General features: G+C 32.1%; 1 long non-coding RNA gene across 1 annotated transcript; it reads right to left on the bottom strand.

Annotated features, from left to right (window-relative positions):
- Window positions 1–21,278: 21,278 nt before the first annotated feature.
- On the bottom strand, window positions 21,279–22,950 carry LOC125186977 (uncharacterized). The gene is made up of 2 exons (XR_007170544.2): window positions 21,697–22,950; window positions 21,279–21,587 (listed from the first exon to the last, which is right to left on the bottom strand). It is a non-coding gene; the product is annotated as an uncharacterized LOC125186977 (long non-coding RNA).
- Window positions 22,951–23,846: the final 896 nt, after the last annotated feature.

Here is a 23,846-nt window from a genome sequence, read left to right as displayed (position 1 = left end):
TATTTTAATCTATACTAGTATATAATTATAATTATATACCTTCATAAACTACACTGCACACGCAGTCACAATTTCCCATTTACGATATGAAGTTCATACTTTTGCTAAGTAATGATCCATTGAATTGGAATAAAATGTTAAAATTTTAAAAACCATCGAAATTGTAATGAAACAAAACAATGTAAAAACCGAAATTTAAAAATGCATTTTGCCTCAAGCACACCTGTATGACATACCATATATAGCAGTACATCAATTATATACTGTTGGAATATGTAATTTTTATATTGTTGTTTTCGTAAATCTATACAATATATAAAAGGGGAGTTTTGGGAATATTCACAAGATTGCTATTATGAAATTTTTGTAATATTAATGGTAAAAAATACGGTTTGATTCCTGTATAAAACGTGTGGGACGTGAGTGGATTGGGAGGATATCTATGAATCCATAAATTAAATTTTATATTTCAATTGTAATCTTTTTTAAAGAATCATTTTTTTTCTTATATTTAATCCATGAATATGATTTTACTATAATTCAATTGTGATTATTTTAAAGAATCATTTTAATTTGTAACCAAATTTAAAATAACATTATTTTTTTTATAAATTTAAAATTTAACACAAATTTGAATTCCATAATTATAAGGATAGAATTAACTAATTTATCTATATTAAATATAGAGTACGATATTACTAATTTATCCATAACTATAGGATTGATCTGATTTATATTTCATCCACGTTAAACATATTATAATTTAAAGGCCATTATCACCGTAGTGCTCATGGTTAACTCAAGAAGGAATGAAGGCTGCAATTATAGCATTGTTAGACACATTTGGGCTTTGATTGACAAAGAGTGGCATGTAGAGGTTAAACATGCCTATCGCGAAGCAAACAGGGTGGCAGACTTTATAGCTAACTGGGGTTTGAAGATGCACGAAATCTTTCGACTGCTAAACGATCCTCTAGGAGGCGTCGATCATCTACTTCAGCGAGATAGGATAGGTGAGCCTGTCTCTCGATCTGTTGCTGCCTAAGCATTTGTATCTCTAGAGCTTTGACTCTCCTCTTGTAACCAAAAAAAAAAAGGCCATTAAACATGTGGAGTGAGTGGGAGGTTTACCACTTGTGATTAAGTCGAGTGAGTGAGAGGTTTTACTGTGTCATTTAAATTTGGTTTTACACCACCATCAACACGCTAACACAATATTAACGTATTGATCATCGCCGTTTTTGTAGTCCACTGCGGTAATACAGGTATCTGATTTGAGTTTTTTTTTTTCTCATGTTTCTTCCTTTGAAATGTCGTGTTCCGAAAAAAAAAGTTTTTATCCATACGATCGAGGGCGGGAATGAAGAGCAGGAACCGCGGGGAAGTGTCTATGCGATGGGTTATGGTCCTCTGCATCATCAGCTTTGGCCTCAGCATTCTCTTTAGCAACAGGTTTTCACAAATCTCGATCGCATGTGTGTGTGTGTGTTTGTGTTGATGCTTAATTAAGTTTGATGATGAATGTGGATTGATTGGCAATTAGAAGATGGACTTCTTTTCACAAGATGACGTTTGGGTGAAATTGAGGCTACTTTGGATTACTGTGTCTCTGATAAGGTGGAGTTTCCTTTCATATTTCATAAACCAGTAGACAATTTTTAATGTATTGCGTAAAGATCAGGTAAAACTAATTCCTAATGAGGAAGTGATCAAAGAGTTCTCTTCAAAGCACATGAAGCAATACAGTGATTCAGATAAAGCACATATCTAAATTAAAAAAAAATTGTCCTTTCATCGAAGCACATATCTAAATAAAAAATTTTTTGTCCTTTCATCGAATGTATGTGGTGTGAATTGTTCGATTATATACTTTCATGAGTCTCATCTTATGCTTTCCTCTGCGGATGATCGTTTTAATGCATATTGATTAGTGATTTTGTGCATTGCAAAATGATTTTGTTCCTTATTTTATTGTAGTTTTAGGTGGGGCGTGCGACTTTAAAGATGACAAACGAGTTATTTTACCTTGAGTTCTGTTGAAGAGTGACGAATTGCAAAGAATTGAAGGTTTTAGTTTATAATGAAATGATGAGATTGATTTTAATTTTAAAGTTAATGTAGTGTATAAAGAAATTTTAAAAATGATGAGTAATTATCCATTGTGTTTAATTTTTTATTGTTAATGTTTAAACATTATATTATATGATTTGTTTCAAATTTATTATGCTTCGATGTTGATTTGTATAGATTTTTTATTTTCATATAACTAAAATTGTTACTCATATTGTTCATTGTTAATATTGATTGTAATTCTATTCAACTAATTTAAAATTGAAAATTAAAATGTGATACTAATTAGTAGCACAGGTGTGATACTAATAATGTTAAAATGTGAGTACTATGTCTTAGTAGACATTTAGGCACATTATTACGTACAAACAAACATACCTGAAACTGATACCACTAAACAAATACACCCACTCGGCTACACATGCATAGGTCGAGCAAGTAGTCGAGTTGTTACTAATTAACTAGTGGTACTTGTCTACTGATTCTTCTATCTATACATATATATAAAGGGCCAATTTTGGTCTTACTTTGAAAATATTTATAAATTTTGTCCTTATTTTAAAGTATGTGTAAGTTATGAAATGAATTTGTGATACAATTATACAATTCATAATGATGTAACCGATTTTTTTCAATAATTATTGAAACCATTATCCATTAATTAGAATAAGTGAAATTATTATAATATGAATGATTTACCGTTATAAATTATAAATTTATACTGAGATTAATTGCTTGCATTAACTAAAAAATTAACTTTTAGTATCCATGTTTATAATAAAAATAAATAAATAATTTTTTTGTTTTCTCCATCAAGTGATCGAATATATTTAGAGACTTGATGAAAAGGACGTTATAAAATATTTTTAATAATATCTATTAATATATAAAAGATGATTTTTTGCCTTATTTTAAATATTTAAGAGTTTTGGGAATAAATTTAAATATTTATAAATAACTATCATGAATATTTATTTAGATTACAATCAATAATTAGTGATTACAAATCTTAAATAGGATAACATGCATTAAAGAAATTTTATAACCTCTATTGTCTTAATTTTATAATTTATGATTTTTAATTCCATGATCTCTCATTCCCAATTTTGTGCCAATAAAAGACAAGTGCATAGAGTTATGGATGAATTACACACCAAGAAAAGCACTCTTCATTAATAGTATATTTGTCTAATTAGAGCTTTCTAATTGCTAGATGCTTGCACATATTAATAGTCTACCCTAGTTTAAACTATTATATAGTACTCGTATTCGATAAGGTAGATAACTCCTTTATCTAATTTAAAATAAATAAAAATATGCAATTTTATTTGTATGTTTTATTTTATCTAACTTCCCTATATTCTTATAAATCCGCATATCAGCTTATTGAAAAATAAAGTTATCTCTCTTTGTAAAATATCATGTATAAAATATATCAATATAAGATATTAATACTACTAGTTTCCATTTATTAGTAAGTTATTAATTTTAGCCAGCGCAAAATAATACTAGTACAAGTATTATTTTTAAGCCACCACACAAATTCAAAGGCGTATTGCCGTCTCCCTAGCGGGGGGTTGGCCATTGCTGGATCACTAGCCCCATCGGAAATTATAGAGTCGTTGCACTTGTTGCTAAAGTTGTTGTTTCTGAACGAAGAAGAAGAGAAGAAGATGAAAAGTTATTATTTGTTGTTGGGCTGAAATTACAAAATTTACTGGCCCATAAACCATTAATATTTAGAAGCCCATGTAATATAGGAGTATTCTTCGCTTGTTACATTGTAGGGGGTCTTTCGCTTGTTCTCCCATGCTTTTATCCCATGTCAAAAATAATTTCATTAATAATTTCCATTAAATTCCCCATGACATAGTAATATTTTGAATTAAGTTCAAATGTCAGATTTTATTTCTCTAATTCTAAGTTATGTATTTACTTATTTTTTCATTAATTTGCCTACAAATTTACGTCAATTCCTAATTAATCCTAATTCATGTACTGTATCTGGTAAGTGTTAATTATGTATATGAATTTAATGATTCACATCATCAGTTCGTGTATTTATCATGTGTATTACTATTAGTTCGCATTTTCTTTAGTTTTTCTTTCTTTGTTTGTTTTTTTTGGGTTCTTATAATGAGTGCGAGTATATATGATTATAATATTTGAAGTCAAAATTTGCACCAAAAATTTTCTTATGATAAATAAGAAAATGAATTACAGTATAGTAATATTTACAATTGTCTGTTGAACGAAACATAGAGAATAATTTACAATTGAACATGTGAATGGTGTGAAATGCATGACGTGTGTGTTGTGGATATATAGTGAAATTTTATAATTATTTGGAGTTTGAAATTACAATTTTCTACTTTTGATATGGAATTCAAATTGTGAAATTACAATTCTAAATCCAAATATTTTTGGGATACCGAACAACGGATTTGGAATTGGAGGCTCCAAATCCAATTTCATGGTGCCGAACACCCCGTGAAGATTATTCACAAAGTTCTAATTCCTTTGATTTTTCCCACGAGTTCCGATTGCGGCCAATCAAAGTTGAACCGGCGGCGTCTCCGGCTTCTGAGTTACAGGGTAGCCTTTAAAGAAAGAAACAGTAACAAAGTACATTGTTTTTACCTTTCAAGGGGGGTCAATTGAATTCGAAAATCGAAAGTTGCAGAGAAAATGGCGGCTGCGATGCATAATTCAACTTAATTCTAGTTATTAAATTATAACGATTTCCTTTTAAAAGGGCAAAGATGTTATAAGAGTCGGTTCAGTCAATTAGGAGTATTTACTTTAAAATAGAAGTGCTACTTTGAAATTAGGAACGGTCGTTATGGTTACTTATTGATTGCAATTTGCAACTTTCTTCTAAATCTCAATTCAAAAAATATTTTTATTCATGTAGTTTAGCTTTATAAAATATACTAGTTTATTCGTTTATTAAAAATAATTTTACTACGGCAAACTGTTTAAGCAAGAAAAATAAATAGAAAAAAAAAACAAAGTAATAGGAGAAAAATGATAAGAGAAAACTTAAAATTGCAAAAATAAAAGTAATTTTTATGGACAGAAAAAAATAAAAAAATGAGATTATTAAGAATCCTTTAGAGACCAACATCGTGAATCTTACAAAGTTGTCTGAAAATGTAAATGACAGGAGGGTGGTCGAGTGACTTATCAAATTCCTTCTCGGTGTCTGACTTTGGTCTGCAGGTTACCAAGATCATGGAGGACGAGAGCTCACCACAAGCTCAAGGGAGGCTCGCATGGAGAAATATTGCTCCTCCAAGAGCACAACTTCAAGTTTGGTTTCTCCTTCAAGGAAAAATCAACACTAAAGAGAGGCTTTTCAGATTGGGAGCAGCTAGAATTGAGGATGATCGATGCATTTTGTGCAAAGAAGAGACTGAAACTGTTGAACACCTGTTTTTTTGTTGCAAATCTTCGAGAGCAATCTCTGGTATCACTGCTGCAAATGTTGGGAGTTATCTTTTTGTCTTCCCAAAGATCCAAAGACATGTCTGCTTTCTTGGGTGGGTACTCCGTTCAAAAGATTTGATAAGTGTTTGTGGACCGCCATGTTTTATGTTGTCGCGTGGACAATTTGGGATATTAGAAACAAAATCGCATTCCAAGATTTTAAACCTAACTGGGAGGTCGAGAAGAAGCGACTCTTTTGGCGCCTTGGAACTTGGGTGAAAGGATGGTGCCCGAATTTTCCCTTTGCACCGGGGTTAGTAGAGGATGACTTGAAGGCTGTCAGAGGCTGGGAAGGAACAAGAGCTCCACGAAGGGGTAGGTTGTGCTGAACTTTTTATTTTTCCGGGCTCTTGCTGTTTTTTCCTTCTTTTGTGGCTTTGTTATGGGTTTTGGCTCGGTGAGAGGATGGGTGGTTTGATGCTTTTTAGGGCTGCTTTGTTTGGTTGTTTTTGCTTGTTTTGGACCCCTTTTTGGGAGGTAGGGGGTTTCGCTTTTGTTGATGGTCTCGCCTTTGGGCTTGCCTCTTTATAGCTCGCCGTCTTATGGCTCGAGCATTTGCTATTTATAAAAAAAAAATATATTTCGTACAAACGAAAAAGTATATATAATGCAATTAAGATGAATAATCATGCAATACCATATAAGCATAATATCGATCGTAAACATGGATCAAGATTCAAGACACATTATTACATGCTGAACTTTTGAAATAAAGACAACCAAATTAGAAATAAGATTATTATATACTCCTAACAATTGGCCATATTTAAGATGAGACCTTCTAGAACACAAATCTGTCTCCAACAGTCCCACTCATATTATATCTCAGCAATAATTTTGGCTACGTAACTGGTCATGTGAAGGCTATTGAATATTTCTTACTTTACTTTGGACGACGACTATGTAAATAAGGTTTAGTTTTCTAAAAATCTAATGATCTTTAGAACAAATTTACAATTTACGCAAAATAAACGAATAAACTAGTATATTTTATAAAGCTAAACTAGATAAAAACCTAGAAAAGAAGTATAGAGTGAGAAGAGGGATGAATGCATGGGGTATGGAAATATACATAGAGGGTTAAAAAATAGTTTTAAATAAAAATTAAAAAAAAAAATTGATGATCGACCCTATCTCCATAATGGGGGGTCGATCAAAGGCCCTATGGAATCGGCCAAAGCCGATACATCGGCTCTTTGGGGTGATGGTGGAAAGGCCGATGATCGGCCCCTCTTCCACAATGAGGGGCTGATGGGGGAGCCGATCATAGGCTCAATTGACCAGCCCCCCATAGTGAGTGCTCTAAGAACTTTTTAATTATATTTGTGATCCAAACTGGCTAAAACTGATGAATTTCATCATAAAGCATCAAATCTAACATATACTTTAGTACATATAAGTCTAATAATAAAGCATCAACTCCAAAGTAAATTCCTAACATATTTATGGTTGGGTGACATAATAAAGCATCAAATTTAAAATAAATTCTAACTTATTCATGGTTGGGTAACATAATAAAGCATCAACCCTACAATAAATTCTACTCCCTCATCCCACAATAAGAGTTCTATTTTGTCATTTCGGTACGTCCCACAATTAGAGTCCTAGTACTTCACTTTTTACGGTTTACCATAAGTGGTAAATAGGCCTCACATTCCACCAATTTATTTCACTCACATTTTATTATAATAAAACTAATATATATAAGTGAGACTCATATTCCTCTAACTTATTCAACCCACTTTTTGTATATTTCTTAAAATCTGTGTCATAATTAAATAGCACTTCTGTTCCAAGACAGAGAGAATAACATATTCATGGTTGGGTACCATATTAAAGCATCAATCAAAAATAAATTCTAAGTAACATATTCATGGTTGGATCCCATAATAAAGCATTTGCTCTAAAATCACTTGTTGATTCACTTAACTATCTAGATGTGATACTATTTCACTCTTTTATTTTTATTCATTTGTTATTTCATTTAATATATTATACATATTTTATTAAATTAATAATTTAATTATAATACGAAATTCATTACTACAAAATTATGGAATATTATCTTCATTTATATCCTAATAAAATTCGTAAACTAACATTTAAAAATGTAAAAATACGAAAGAAAACAAAAATAGATAAAAATGGGAAAAAAATCCCATATTTCCTTTAAACTAACTAGGCAACTAGGAATGTCAGTTAAGAATGACACCTACACATTTATATAGTAGGAGTGTATTCGAACGTTAAAAAGGAAAAATAAAAAGGGGTGAACGGTGAACACATTGTGTGTGTGTGTGTATGTGTGACATACTGGGGAATTTGACAAGAAATACAAAAATAATGAACGGCATTATGTGAATTTCTTGCTTGAACACCAATATACAGAAAATGATACAGTACCATAGACCATAGTAGTATTATTTTTCAGTCAACGGAATTTTTTGCATTGACTATTGCAATGGTTTATAAAATAAACTTCAGATTTAAATTGGATCAATTTCGATGAATTTCATAATAAAGCATCAAATCTATCATTTGCTTAATTTTCAACTAAAATTGCAGGCTCTCTGACCTACTTAGAGCATTAGGGTACAACTTAGTATTTGGTGGCTCATCCGTTGAACATTTAGAAAAGTACATACATTTCCACGAACACAATCTTGAACATTCTTTTACAATCAGGTACATTCTTAACACACTTCTAAAAAAAACAAAACTAAAACAGTGGGAGAAGAAAAAAATACATTTATCCCCATATATTAAAATTAATACCACCGAAATATTCATAATTTTAAAAATTAAATACATTTTTCTTTTTCGCATGTATTTTTGGAAAAATCATAAGAGAAAGTAAAGTAAAAGAAAGAATAATATAGATGAAACACTCATCTTCATTATTTTCTTTATTTATTCTTCGCTTTTACGGGGTACTATTTATTATTTCATCCGTCCCCAAAGAATATGCACTTTGGTTTCGGCACGAGTTTTAATGTAAAATTGGTAAAGTAAGAGAGAGGTAGAGTGAATAAGTAATTAAAGTATCGTTAGTGGAGAATGAGTTCCACCTCATTAGAGAGAAAAAGACTTTCCAAAATTAGAAAGTGCGCGCATATTCTTATGGGACGGAATAAAAATGAAAGAATGCATATTCTTGTAGGATGGAGAGAGTGTGATTTTCTCAAAACACGTGCGAAAAATAAATGTGTCACTTATAATGGGATAAAGGGAGTACTACTGTACTAATAATGTGAACTCCATTGTTGTCCTGTCAATTTTCTTCCTCTTTCTTACTCCTATTTATCAATTTTACATTCACTCCTACCCCAATAAAATTTATATTTCCTGGGATAAGCGAAACACTTCTTTTCAGCATATAATTTAAGAAATTGATATTTAAATAGTTAAAGTGGAGATGGTAAAGTATGAAAGAGAGAAAAATAGAAGAGTGAAAAGAGAATAAAGTAAGAGAGATGATTTTTTGCTTAAAAGGGAAAATGACTCATTTTTAGTGGGACATCCCAAAAAAGAATAAGACTCGGTTATCTTGAGGCGTAGGGATTATTTTTCAAAGACGAAGGAAGTATTATTTTCTATCTTATGCATATTTGGTCATCTCTATTAGTATGTATTTCTTCGGTTCCTCCTACCTCTTTTGTCTACCTTCAAAATAAATGTTAATCTCGACATCAAAATTACCAATTGTAAAACACTAATTGTAAAGTAGCAGACAATAAGCTTCAAGAATATACACTCAAAAAGATGTCGTTCCAATATTTTGCAATGGTTTAAAACCGGGCCAGACCAGCCGATCTGATCGCGAACCCACGGGCAGTCCGATCTTATTAACCTATTTAAACCAGTGAGATGTTGACCCGTTGGAAACCGCATGATGTGTATAATATATTAATTCTAATTGAGTTTATAACTTTAATTTCAACAATTTCGTAATTTTAATTTTAAATCTTTACTTTCTAAAATTTTGATCTTTAAATTCTTAAATTTTTAAAACGTTGCATCGAATCTTAATTAAAAAAATAATTGCATGTTCATAAATCATCTATTTAATATTTTAAAATTATATATATACTCATCCGTCCTTTAAAAATACACTAGTTCTAGTTAAAAGAATTTTTTTCTATCTAACAATACTTGACTTTTTCTTTATATCTCTCGCGTATTTTATCAATTGTGCATTAAAAGTCATGTCGTTTCAAATGTTATCTATTTTTTAGGGAGGGTGTGAAGGAGGAATAAATTAGTAACTTATCATCGTTCTTTATAATATAGAATTCTTAATTTAATTCATTATTACAACTTACAAACTACAAATTAAAATTTAATAGCATATGGATTAATATATTACGATTTTGATTTATGAATTTCATCATTTTAATTGTTTTTTTTTCTATTAAAATTTAAGAATACGCCCGCAGACGTAGGTCGAGTTGTTCATTTTATAAGTGTTTTCACTGTACTCGTTGATACGAGTCCGTCTAACACCATTAAATAATAAAATTGTTCGATATGTACTCCCTCCGTCCCATTGAAGATAACCCACTTTCCTTTTTAGTTTGTCCCAACCAAGATGACCCATTACTTAAAATGAAATTACTTTTGTCTCTACTTTATTCTCTCTCTATTACTTTACTCTCTCCTCTCAACATACAAAATAAAGTTGCATAAAATCCCGTGCCGTCCAAGGCAATGACGGACGGAAGATATAAAACCTGTGGGGTCGGACATTGTAAAAATAAATAATACTTATTTAATAAATTTAAAAAAATTAAAATAATATACTAATATTTAACTATTTTTGAAAGAATTGTATTATAAGTAATAGGAGTATTATGTTTTGTAATGAAAAGTAGTTGATTTCTACAAATATCCACATCTATAATGAAAATCACGAGATTTTATAAGGTTTTATTTTGTCTGTTAGGTGGAAAGAGAAAATATAATATTAATATTATTGTGAGCGAGAACTTTTTTAAAAAATGGAATTGTGACATCTTTAGTGAGACAAACTAAAAAGGAAAGTGAGATATCTTTTATGGGACGGAGGGAGTACAATTTATACATTTGACGTGCATTCGGATGGTAATTATTTGAAAGTATTTTTATTTTATAATTTCTAATATGTTATGTGATTTACTAATATTATCATGAACTCTCTATGTTCCAATTAAGTTGAGTTGTATTAATTTTTGAGATGTCTCAATTAAGTTGTGTCATTTCTTTTTTTTACAAAAAAATATAATATCCAATCACTCTTACTTTATTTCTATCACCTACTTTACTCTTTCTTACTTTATTCCTCTCTCCTACTTTTCAATGCAATTTCATAATCTCCATGGGAAAATTTTTTGACTCAACTTAGTTGGAACGAATGAAATAATTAAATTTTTAGTTTTTTAAAAGGTAGGAGTATATAATAAATTATGGTAACAAATATAGCAAATTGTTTTGCATCTACTAAAATTTCATAAATTTATAATAGTGATTACTAAAATAAATTTTTTTTTATAAAATTATGTGGTGCTATTAAGAACTTAAAATAGATTATGAATTATGATGATTTCCGCAAAAATGAAGAATAATACTCCAAATACTAAATCCCCAAACTCATTTTTAATGAATTACTAGAATACTAAAAACCTCATTTACGAACCCCAAATCCCCAAACTCATTTTTAATCTCAAATCTCAAAATACTAAATCTCAATAAATTAATATAGAACCAAATCTCATATTTCTTCCCGAAAGTCGACGCATCTTCTTCCCCCAAACCTCTCTACTGAAAAATTCTCCATTTCTCCTCTTTCTTCGTTCCAAATTGATCCACAACATTTCTCTTTCCTTCTCTGTTTTCAGTTTTTCACTGCCGTGGGGTCGGAGGTAGGGATTCTGAGGGTTGGATAATGGCATATTCCGATGGCATTCATGGACGGACGCGTGGGGTCGGTCGACCCCACCCGACCCCACCTGGGTCCGTCATTGGTCCAAGGAAGGGGTCATCTTCCTTGGGACGGAGGGAGTACTTTTTAAAATTATTGACGTATTTGACAGCTCAAATACCGTACTTTTTTTTTTTTTATCTCATATGCATATTTGGTAATTTCTATTAGTTGACATTTCTGTATTTCTTCAGACCCTCCTTTCTACCTTCAAAGCAGAGTACTTATAAATTTTGTCTCTCGATATCAAAAGTTATCAAATTTTCAAACATTAACTGCAAAATAGACCGCGTAATTGGAAAATACATAACATACAATATAAGTCAACATTTCTGCATATCTTCAGTTCCCCCTTTCTAAGTTGTCTAACTTCATCTTGGCCGAACACACATGTGAAATTTTAAGTCAGCGATTAGTTTTTTATTTGCGTTAAGAAAGAAATTTACAATGTTAGTTGTTGGAAGCCTCATTCGATTATTCAACCGCCTCATAAATAATATACTAGTCCTTATACAAGTATGCATATATTGAAATTTCTTGTATTACTCTGTAACCGTGTGTAATCCCTTTAAACCTCCCCAGCCACCTCAACAAGGAAATGCATGGCCTCACAAAAACACCTAAAATGTATCTCTCTCTGTCTCATAAGAGAGAGCGCCATGTTTATATTTGAATAATTATACATGAATATACCACACCGCTACATAAGACCACAGTTTCCATGTTAATTACACCTTAATTTCTTAAGGTTCTTCCTCTTTTAGATTCATAATACCAGCTAGAGCTACTATAAATATAGCAAACCACAACCTGTATTTCCCATCAACTATCCAATATTCATCACACAAACTATCAGTTGAATTAGCCGAATTTTGATACAAGGAACAATGGCCGGTAAGGACCTACTTGGGAATACCCTACTGAGTCTCATTCCGATCAGAAAACAAAGAGCAAAGAAATTATGAGTCGTCCCATGCGCAATACCAAAATTAGTAAAAAAGGTGCAGCAGCAGATAACATCTGTATGACAAGTCCAGCTTCATCATCACCACCACCCTCCAACAACGCCAAAGATAATGTTCAAATCTTTGGAAGCACCAACTAGAACCAGAAGAAGTAATTATAGGAGTAATACTCATTTCTTATTACTACTATTTTCTACCATATGCATATTTGGTTTCCATTAGTTTGTGTTTCTTGTTTTCACCTCTGTTTCAACCTCTGTCTTTCCTAGGGGTGGGAAAATATACCGATATACCGAAATACCGGACTTACCATACCGAAAAAATACCGAAAATACCGATTTTTCGGTATACCGCAGTTTTCGGTACGGTATGATACCGTACCGAAAGTTTTCGGTACGATAACGGTATCAAATGTCCCATACCGCGGTATACCGCGGTATACCGCGGTATACCGAATCTTCGGTATATACGTTATATGTATAAACTTAAAATATTTAATATACATAATCTAATTAAATACTATATAAAAAACCTCAAACATTAATTTTAGGGCTAATCCCTCCGCCCCCACATCTCACGCAGATTCATTTGGTACATATTGCCATTATTTTACTTTAGTTTCATTTGGCACATATTTGAACAATAACCTAAAACGTGTCTCATTTTATATTTAATATTAATATCATTAGTTAGGTTATGGTGGTTTCATCAAGTTTAAGTTTAATTGTTATTTTAAATATTTTGGGTATATGTTTGGTTGTTTTGTTTTTGGATTTGAATTGTTGAAGTTTTATTGTTTTGGATTTTTTTCAAATAGTTGAACACTTGGAAATGTTATTTTAAATATTTTGGTTATAAAATTATAATAGATTTTTTTATAGCATGTATAACGGTATTACAGTATACCGTAAAAGTATGGTATACCATAATACGGTACGGTATACCGCATTAATGGTATGATAATGGTATTGAATATTATCATACCGAATTTTCGATATACCGAAGTCCGGTATACCGAATTTTCGGTAAGGTATCGGTATAGAATTTTGTCATACCGCTACTTTCGGTACGGTATGCGGTATGACACTCTTTGTACGGTATACCGTACCGATCCACCTCTAGTCTTTCCTACCTTCAAAATTAATAATATAAGTTTTATTTCCTATTATTATATACTACTATATGTGATTGTTATTCCATGTTTTATTACAATTATCTCTGTCTCTCTATTAATATGTGTGTGTGTGTTATGTTGGGGGATTTCACAAGAAATACAAATTTAACAAAGTAAAATTTTTTATGAACAAAAAGATGGCATGATATGCATAAAAAAGTAGCACCATACTATTTTCAGTCATAGGCTTTTTTTTTCGGATGCGTTGGCTATTACAATTATTTACGAAATATAATTCAGATTTAAATTGGATAAAAATTGATGAATTTCATAATAAAGCATTAGCTACACATATAATTTTGGCTGGCGATAATTAATGTAGCTATCCATGAAAAACATGTACACAAAAGGTTGTTAACACCTTCCTCATAAAAATACTAGTCTTTCTCTTACTCTATATCTAGAAAATAAGTAACTTCATAATCTTGGATGGCAATTTTTTTCAGACCAATATACTGCTAACTGGACAGGTGAAGGTTGTTCTATGCTATTTATGACATTTCAGACAAGTAAAAATACAATGATATATTTTAAAAAATTTCCAATTAAAAAAAATCATTTCATTTATAAGTTTCCATGCACTTTTAAATTATTACTATCGTTAACCATACATGTTGCCATATAGCTAAAAGCACAATTTGTAATAACCTTTATCTCAACTAAAGTATTTAAATTCTAAGCCCAATTATGATTTGAAATTGAGCCCATAGAGAATCCTTCAACGTGCACCCTAAACCCCACCCTCGGCCCTATATTTATTTCACTGGTCTTGAAGATTAGTGTGTGAGGTAACAATTTTCTCATAACATAGCAAAATGAGACTATAGTTTAGTAATTAAAAGTACTCCCATTTTGTTATTTAGTTTGTTATTTAGTTTGTTATTTAGTTCGTCTCATAAAATTAGTTAATTTTCTATTTTCAAAAATAATCTTATTATTTTTAACACTATTTCAATTATTTTTTTTCTCTACTAATTTCACCTCTAAGGAAGAGAGAGTCTAATAAACCCTGAACAACTTTCCTCCTGAGGAAAATCCAAGGAAACCCTCCCCTAAAATTCAGCAACAAAACACAAACAAAATTAAATTTCACCTCCCTCAAATTTAGTAAATTCTAAAATTAGATGATACTCAATTAAGATATACTATAAGAAATCGGCCGACCAATTCGGTTAACTATATTTTCAGCGCGAATCGAATATTGGATACTGTTTATCTTATTTAGCCAGCCTGTAACATTGCCGTGCCCTACATGTCGCCAATGTTGACATACATGCCACTTTATTTTAATCAATATATACTAGTATATAATTATAATTATATACCTTCATAAACTACACCGCCACACGCAGTCACAATTTCCCATTAGTTACGATATGAATTTCATTGCATACTTTTGCTAAGTAATGATCGATTCATGAATTGGAATAAAATGTTAAAATTAAAAACGAGCACTCATGTATGACATACCATGAATATATATATATAGTAGTAGTACATCAATTATATAATTTTGGAATATGTAATTTTTATATTGTTGTTTTCGTAAATAATTTTAAAATGTTCTATGTCTTATTATTACTAGACAAACAAACATACCTCTGATAGTTTGAAACTGATACCAGTAAACAAATACACCCACAAGGCTACACATAGGTCGAGCTAGTAGTGCAAGTTGTTACTAATTAATTAGTGGTACTTGTGATCTGATTCTTCTTAACCCCATTAAATTAAAATTGGAGTATATTCGATTTGTACTTTTTAAATTTCGTTGGTACTATGTTTAATTAATTAATTGAATGCTTGCTAAGTAAAAAAAAAAATTCATGTTATAGAGTAATTTGAAAACCAACTCAATAGTTTATACCGAGTCAAGACAATCCAACCACGGAAGGTCTTCGAATCTATGAAAAATGCACCAACAAATAATCAAACATACTGAAGTTTTATTATTCTGCATTTACTTCATTTTATCTCGTCTACCTTCAAAATAAATGTGAATTTTTCTCGCTCAACATCAAAATTTATCAATACTTTGTCTTTAAACATTAAAAAATAAAATGGAGCTTTAAGATCATATACAGACAAAATGTCGTTACTTAGTTGGCTGGCATTTTTTTTCTATTGTTTAAAAATGTAGGATCTGACTTAAAAAGACATATTTCTCAATTTATGGCTTCTAATTAATTAAATTGAAGGTTGTCTGGCACACTGATGGACCAAAATAACCAATATTGGAGTTAATATTTTTATAAGTTAAGTAGTTGCTCAGAAGATCAAACATAATGCAAAAGACATTGCCTAAACAGGCATGTGATCGGCATTTGTTTTTTTAATATAGTACTATTCTTCAATTTGTTTTTCGTTTAAAATGAAATTGACAATGCTACTTGTTGGAGCCCTATTTGATTATTCAACTGGCTCATAAATAAAATAGTGGTATTAGAAAAGTATATTGCACCAACCCTCAAATATATACTCATGTAATTTCTTGTATTACTATCTAAACATGTGAAATCCCTTCAAACCCCCCACCCACACAGCCACCTCATGGAAATGCATGCCCTCACAAAAACACCTAAAATGTGTGTGTGTGTGTGTGTATGTGTGTGTGTGTATGTGTGTGTGTGTCTATATTTTCATAATTATACGAAGTACATCATATACTACACCGTTACATACGACCAGAGTTTCCATGTTAATTGACTTAATTTCTTAAGATTCTACCTCTTTAAGTTTCAAAATGCTAAACATTCACACAAATAAACAAGTTGTAAACTGGTCCTAACTAGCTAGTATAAATAAAGAACAAGACTAGAAAAACATATCCCATTAACTACATATCCAATAATCCAATATTCATCATATACCTATTAGTTAAATGAGCTGAATTGATATAATTAAAGAAGCTAGAATGAGAGAGAAAGGTAGGAAAACAATTGAAACATAATAGAATTTTTTTTCTCATAGATGGCTTCAATAAATTACTATGTGAATTGGTGTTTATAAAATTCAAACCTTGGAGGCTAAGCCAGCTTCTTTGCACAACGGATAATAGACATTAGATTACACAGTAGATTATGGTAAACATGACAGATTTTTTGCTTAACGGTGGTTCTAATACTATACCAAAGGCTAAGAACAAGAATTCAAATGCCAAAATTATACTCTATTTCCGTCCACTAAACAAGACCCACTTTCCTTTTTACTTTGTCCCACCTAATTTAACACATTACTAAAAATGTAAACTCATTTATTTCTACCTTATTTCATCTCTCTTATTTTACTCTCTTTACCTAATACACAAAATAAATTTGTATAAAATCTCATGCCGCCCAAGAAAATGATCATCTTCCTTGGTACTCCTATTAGATCAAAAACTCTCCTTCTATATATTTATTGATTGATATTGATAGAGGTGCTAACGTAAATATAATTTCAGGGAAAAAAAATTAAGAATTCTAAGAGCTCATGGGATATGCGACATTAGGATCCCTACCCAGGATCGGCTAAAATAAAAATGCATTTTACAAAGGAAATTGTGTATTATTTTCAATTCGTAAATCATGAATTTGTGGTGTTGAATTTGTAATCTTTAAACCCATTGCAACAACCTACGGATGCAATTTATGGCGATGAATAGATGTGGATGCGATTTTGTTTGGGGTAACAAATTGTCAATAGTCCAAGCTCCGCGTAAGCCAATGTGGATAACCTTTGAATCCCCAACATCCCATTAAATGCAATCCCATTATAACTGGTTTGCCATTTACAAATATCATCAAATTGTATATATGAATATAACTCGGTGATAATGTGCAAAGTCAAAAACATAAAATAATACCGTGCCCCTTTGTTCTTTGTTCGAAGCCATATCCAATCTTATAATACTGGTACTTCCCAGAAAAGTCCATTCTTTTGCTAAGTAAAAACCAATCTAATTACAATAGTTTATTAAAATAAAAATTTCTCGTATATAAAACTGTAGTGAAATAAGTAACAAATAAAATACCGAAATTTAATGGTGCATTTTGCATCAAGCACTCATGATATACCATACATACCAATGATACTGTTGGAAAATATTCATATTATTTGAATATAAATGAAAAATATTTCAAAAAAAATAGTAAGTACTCCATATGATGGTAGCTAGACTCAATTAATCTAAAGACCTTTTGCCTAATTATATACTAACCACGCTATTACTAGAGACAAACATACCTGATGGCTGATACCATTAAACAAATACACCCACACACGTAGGTCGAGTTGCTCATTTTATTAGTATTTTTTAATTTCGTTGGCACGGCATTTTAATTAGAGTATATATATATGAATGCCGACTAAGTCAAAAAAAAGTTATGTCACATATATATAGTGTTTGACAGCCAACTCAAATCAGTCTTCGAATAACTGAGAATTTCCAAGAAACACGAATTTGATTATTTGAGTTCGAAATTGAATGTATGCCATGTACTAGTATATAAAAATTGCGGAATGCAATTTCTCAAGATTAAGACGGTATGGTTCATGGATACGATAATTAGTTAAGCTGGATGAGGTGAATTATTCAAACAAAAAAATTAATCATACCAATTTCTTATTATTTTCCATCATATACATATTTGGTAGTAATTTCTATTAGTCTACATTTTTGTATTTTTTTCAGTCCCTCATTTGACCTTTCTATGTCGTCTAGCTTCATATATAGAACTTGACTTATCTATAGTTTAAAGAGGGTCCCGTTTGGATTTCGTGGGGCAAAATGTAATAGACATATTCACATGGAAGATACTTCTTAATAATCAGACATCATATTTCAAAGTTAATTAGTTGCCCAGAAGTTCAAGCATAATGCGAAAGACATTGCCTAAACAGGCACGTGAAATTTAAGTCCACATTTAATTTAGTAGTTTTTCATTCTTAATTTTTTTTTCGTTTAGAAGGAAATTTTCCTTGTCGATTATTCAACGCCCTCATTAATAAAATACAACTCCTTATACAAGTATATTCACCAAATCAACACACGCCACCTCATACAATTATACAAATGCATGACCTCACAATTACAACAACTACTACTACAATGTATCTGTGTGTGTGTGTGTGTGTGTGAATCTCTTCAAACCTCCTAACCAACCTCATGACCTCAAGGAAATGTATGGCCTCACAAAAACACTTAAAATGTATTTGTGTGTATGTGTGTCAGATAGAGAGAGAGAGAGAGAGAGCGCCATGTTTATATTTGCATAATTAATACATCAATATACTACACCTCTACATAAGACCACACTTTCCATGTTAATTTACACCTTAATTTCTAAACATACTTCCTCTTTAAGTTCCACATTTGAAAAATAAATAGGTACTACTCCATAAACTCATCCTCTATAAATAGCAGGCACTTGAACCTATATCTCCCATCAACTATCCAATATTCACCATACAAACTATCAGTTAAATTAGCCGAATTTTGATACAAGGAACAATGGGAGACAAGAAACCAAAGAGCAGTTCAGTTATGGGTCATAAGATGGCCAATCAAAATGGTAGCAATAGCAATAGTCATGAAAAAAGTGCAGTAGAGCACCTCCGTAAGACAAGTCAAGCTTCATCATCATCACCACCACCCTCCAACAACGCCAAAGATAATGATAAAAAGCTCTTTGGAGGCAGCACCAACAAGAACAAGAAGAAGTAATTATAGGAGTAATACCCATTTCTTATTACTATTTTCTATAATGTGCATATTTGGTTTCCATTAGTTTGTGTTTCTTGTTTTCACCTCTTTTTCAACCTCCATCTTTCCTACCTTCAAAATTAATGTAACTTTTATTTCCTAAGGAGTAAGTATTATATACTACATGTGATTGTCATTCCCTGTGTTATTACAATTATCTCTATCTCTCTATATTTGTGTGTGTGTGTGTGTGTGTGGTGTTGGGGGATTTCACAAGAAGAAATACAAATTTAATTTGATGAACAGAAAGATGACATGATGTGCATAAAAAGAAAAAAATAGCACCATGCTATATTATTTGTCAGTCATAGGATTTTTTTTGGATGCATTGACTTTTGGAATGGTTTACAAAAAATATAATTTAGTTTTAAATTGGATCAAAATTGATGAATTTCATAATAAAGCATCAACTATATATATGCAATTTTGGCTGCCGATAATGTAGCTATCCATGAAGAACATTAGCATATACACAAAAGGTCGTTACTATATTTAGTTTGGGTGTCCCATTCCAAAAACGAAAAAAGGGAGTACCAAGTTTCCTAATTAGATATAGTGGTGGGGGCAGATATCTCATTGATAAACATGTACCTATTATACGACAAAATTATGAGATTAAATAGTACTATGTTTTAAAATCTGAATCTCATAAGTCACATCCATTTTCATAAGACTCCTTCTGGAATAATCATTACTCAATTAATTTAATAATTGAGTAAATGATGTCATTTAATCGATTACATAATTTGTCGAGCTAGTAATTAGGTGTATTACACCTTCCAAATCTATCTCTTACTCTCTCTCCGGAAAATAAGAACTCCCTCCGTTCTTGAAAATTTGTCACCTATTTTCTTTTTTGTTCGTCTCTAAAAATTTATCACCTTTCACTTTTACCATTTTTGATAGTGGACATCACATTCCACTAACCCACTCCCACTCATATTTTATTTTAAAACTACTATATAAAAATAGGACCCACATGCCACTAACTTTTTCAACGCACTTTATATTATATTTCTTAAAATTCGTTCCGGATCAAATGGTGCCAAATTTTAAGTGACGGAGAGAGTATTATTAGCTAGTATAATCTTGGCTAGCAATTTTTCTCAGACAATATACTGCTATCTGGTCATGTGAAAGGTGTTCAACACTATGTATGGCATTTCAGACAAGTAAATATACAATGATCTTCAAACAAATTTACAATTTTTTTTAAAAAAGTTAACATTTCATTAATAAGTTTCCATGCACGTGTATCATTAGCCATACAAATTGCCATATAGCTAAAAGCACAATTATCAATTGCTTTGAGCCCAACTAAAGTATTTTATTTCTAAGCCCAAATAATTTGAAGTTGAGCCCATACAGAATCCATCAACTTGCACCCTCGGCCCTATATTTCACTTAACTTGAAGATTAGTGTGTGAGGTAACAATTTTATCATAATTATATTTTTGATGTTGTCCTGACACATCTTAGTGGTGGAGTAACTATTCCGGAAGTCTCAATTTTACATTTTAATAATGTCTCTATAACTTTAAATTTAAATATAGATACTAATTCCAGGCTTCCATGAATAAAAATACTATAGTGGTATTTTTTGTAGATTTGAAGTGTGATTTGGTTATTTAAAAAATAAATTTTATCCAAACTCAACATTTTACTGTACATTAACTTTGTAATACCCGCTTCTTTTATTACCCTTTTCCTATATGTTTAAATGTCGAACTAGAGAAATGTCACTCTTTTGCTTCGTTGTTTTAAATGGAACTCGTTACTCCTTTGTTGACACTCAGTATTGTTAGTTCGCAAAAACAAAAGTTAAAGAGATAATCGAATGAACTAAAACAATCTAATGTATGTTATGAGATAAAATGAACATTTGAAAAAGAATGTGAAGACGTCCCTTCCGAACTAAAGTGTTCGCTTACATCTCGAATAATACATTAACTTACATGATCATCTTACGTATGAATTTTGAATGGAAAGAAAAGAATATGTGATACTATACTATTACAAAATACCCATGAATGTGCCAAAAGAGTTTAAGAAACTAAAGTCTTATTATGCTTGGACTTTGGGCCTCTTTCTCCCAAGCCCAAATCACGGCCCGTTCCGAACAGCCCATCGAGCCCAAGGCAGCAACCCCAAGTCTCGGACAGCAACGTGGCAGCCAAGCCTTTCATTCACCTGCAAGATAAAACAAGTTTTAATGAAAAAGAAACAAGAGAAATTAAAGAAGCTTTTATTAGAAGAAAAGGGACAACCCCTCTTTAGCTATAGAGGACCAAGGACTTACCCAAGAAGGCAAGTCAATGCCTGCAAGACCCACTCCTCAAAACAGCACCCACAGACTACTTTTCCCTACAATACCACCCCTGCAATAAGCAAACAAGTGATTTTATGAAGGGAGTACTTATGCTTCAAGAAAGAGACGAATGTATTAATTAAAAGCACAGTGATGATCTTAAAAAGGAGGATCTATCTGCAACATGAAAACAAAAGGGAGTTTTTACCCAAGTTCTCGTACTCCAAATGCCACCAAAATAAATTAAGTTCAAAGCACACTAAGGAGCTGCAAAGAGGGGATTCGCTGCACAATAGGATCAGCCCATTTATTGATTCACGAGTACAACATATGTACTGCCCCACAAACAGCCAATCAATGTGAACAAAGAGCCAAAAAAAATGCAGATTTGATTTCTGCCATATCTCAACAAATTGCAGCAACAGCTTATATATATGTTTTTCCCCTTCAATATCTGTTTCCCTTCACCACTCACCACCTCAAAATTTCATTCTTTCTCCCCCCACAAATCACAACCGAGAGTAGAGAGTGAGTATAGGTTGCTATGCCTCTCAAAGACCATTAGAAGTGGGAGTTTTTTTTTTCCAACCACCAGCCACAAGGAATCAGGTAGCACATACTCACCCTTATACCTCATTTTCACCCACTTAGAACATCACAACATGATCATATGGGAAATAACCTTATCATGTATAGAACATAAAGCACAAGCATAACTGGTACGCATAAAACTCAAAGCATGGAATGCAAATTTCCGAAAAGGTCATGTTTTCAAGCCTCAAACCATAATCTATTCAACTCTAATACCATGAACCTTCTAAAAATCCAACTTTTAGCTAACTGTAAAAGAACTAAGAGAGAGAGGGTAGGGACTTAGCTACTGGCCGACGAATCGGCGTGGCTCACGGGCAGAACCGCAGCTCGAAGAAGGGAGCCGAACTGATCGACTCCGTTCTAGAGAACAGAGGAAGTCACGGAGGCAGTCGGAGCTCTGTGCGGAGGGAAGCGATGCCTTCTTCTCTCTTCCGACGATGCAACACGGGCAACGGCTGGGCGTAGAGTCGGCTGCGCGACAGCAGCGACACCGGCTCGTCGTCAGGCGGCTGGCGGCGGTGCTGTGTAGTAGCCGAGAGATCGAGCTCATAATCCGGCGAGAAGCGTCGACGGTGGCGGTGAGAATGAGGCGAAGGGAGAGAGAAGGAAATTAGGGATTTCCCCTCAATTTGGGAATTTTTGAAGGGAAAGAAGGAGATGACCGATGGAATTGGGGAGTATGTCTTGGGCCAACTATTAATTAGTTTTGGGCCTCTATAATTAAATGTATGGACTAAGGATATAATTTAAGAAGTGGGCCTAAATTAATTAAAGTAGGAATGGGCTGGAACTATTAAAATGGTTGGGCCTATAGTTGGATACTAAATTAAGTCTTGGACTCTGTCATGGTTACACGACCAAGTAAATTATTTCATGAGAGGGTTTGCTAATTAAATCATTAGATGATAATTAAATCTCGAACAAGATACATGGAAAAAAATAATACTCTTAAAGTTAATGGAAATATTTTTCTTTAACATCCACATAAATTAAATCTCCCGATTTAATTAATGTTTCAAGATTTCTAGAACTTTCCTAGAAAGACTAAGAAGAAGAATAAAATGGACACGCACTTAGGATGCATTCATGTTTAAGTTTATTTGACTTCTTAAAGTCTAATTTAAAGTATTACCTTATTTCTAAAGGGACGTCCTCACACGTCGTTTAAGATCAAGTCAAGGAATTTTCGACTATGGAATTAAGCTTTTGAGGTGGGCATTCTTTCAAAACGTGATTTCAGTATGAAAATGTGAATCTTTGCTCAAGTATGTTGTCATGCCATGTTTTGTTTTATGATTACCTATCTGCTTGGCTATGCCAATTTAAGTTAAATCGAATTCGGGTCCCAGTAGGGCCGCAAACCCTACTCGGACTAGTGTACACATGAGGGGACCGTGAGCTAACAAAAGAGTTGGCCGGTCCAGTGACCGTCGTGGAATGTGGCCACATTCCCGGTTCACATCAGTTTCAGATATGGTATATCTATGTTATGTGATTGCGCAATCAAATTTTTAATGAAAAGAAAAGTATTTAGTGACTCGGGTCTT

Source organism: Salvia hispanica, chromosome 5 (assembly GCF_029641045.1).
Source record: "Salvia hispanica isolate PSC_SH4W2 chromosome 5, Shi_PSC_v1, whole genome shotgun sequence".
Taxonomy (NCBI): domain Eukaryota; kingdom Viridiplantae; phylum Streptophyta; class Magnoliopsida; order Lamiales; family Lamiaceae; genus Salvia; species Salvia hispanica.
Note: the sequence above shows the minus strand (reverse complement) of the source record. Positions and strands in the feature narration are given on the sequence as shown.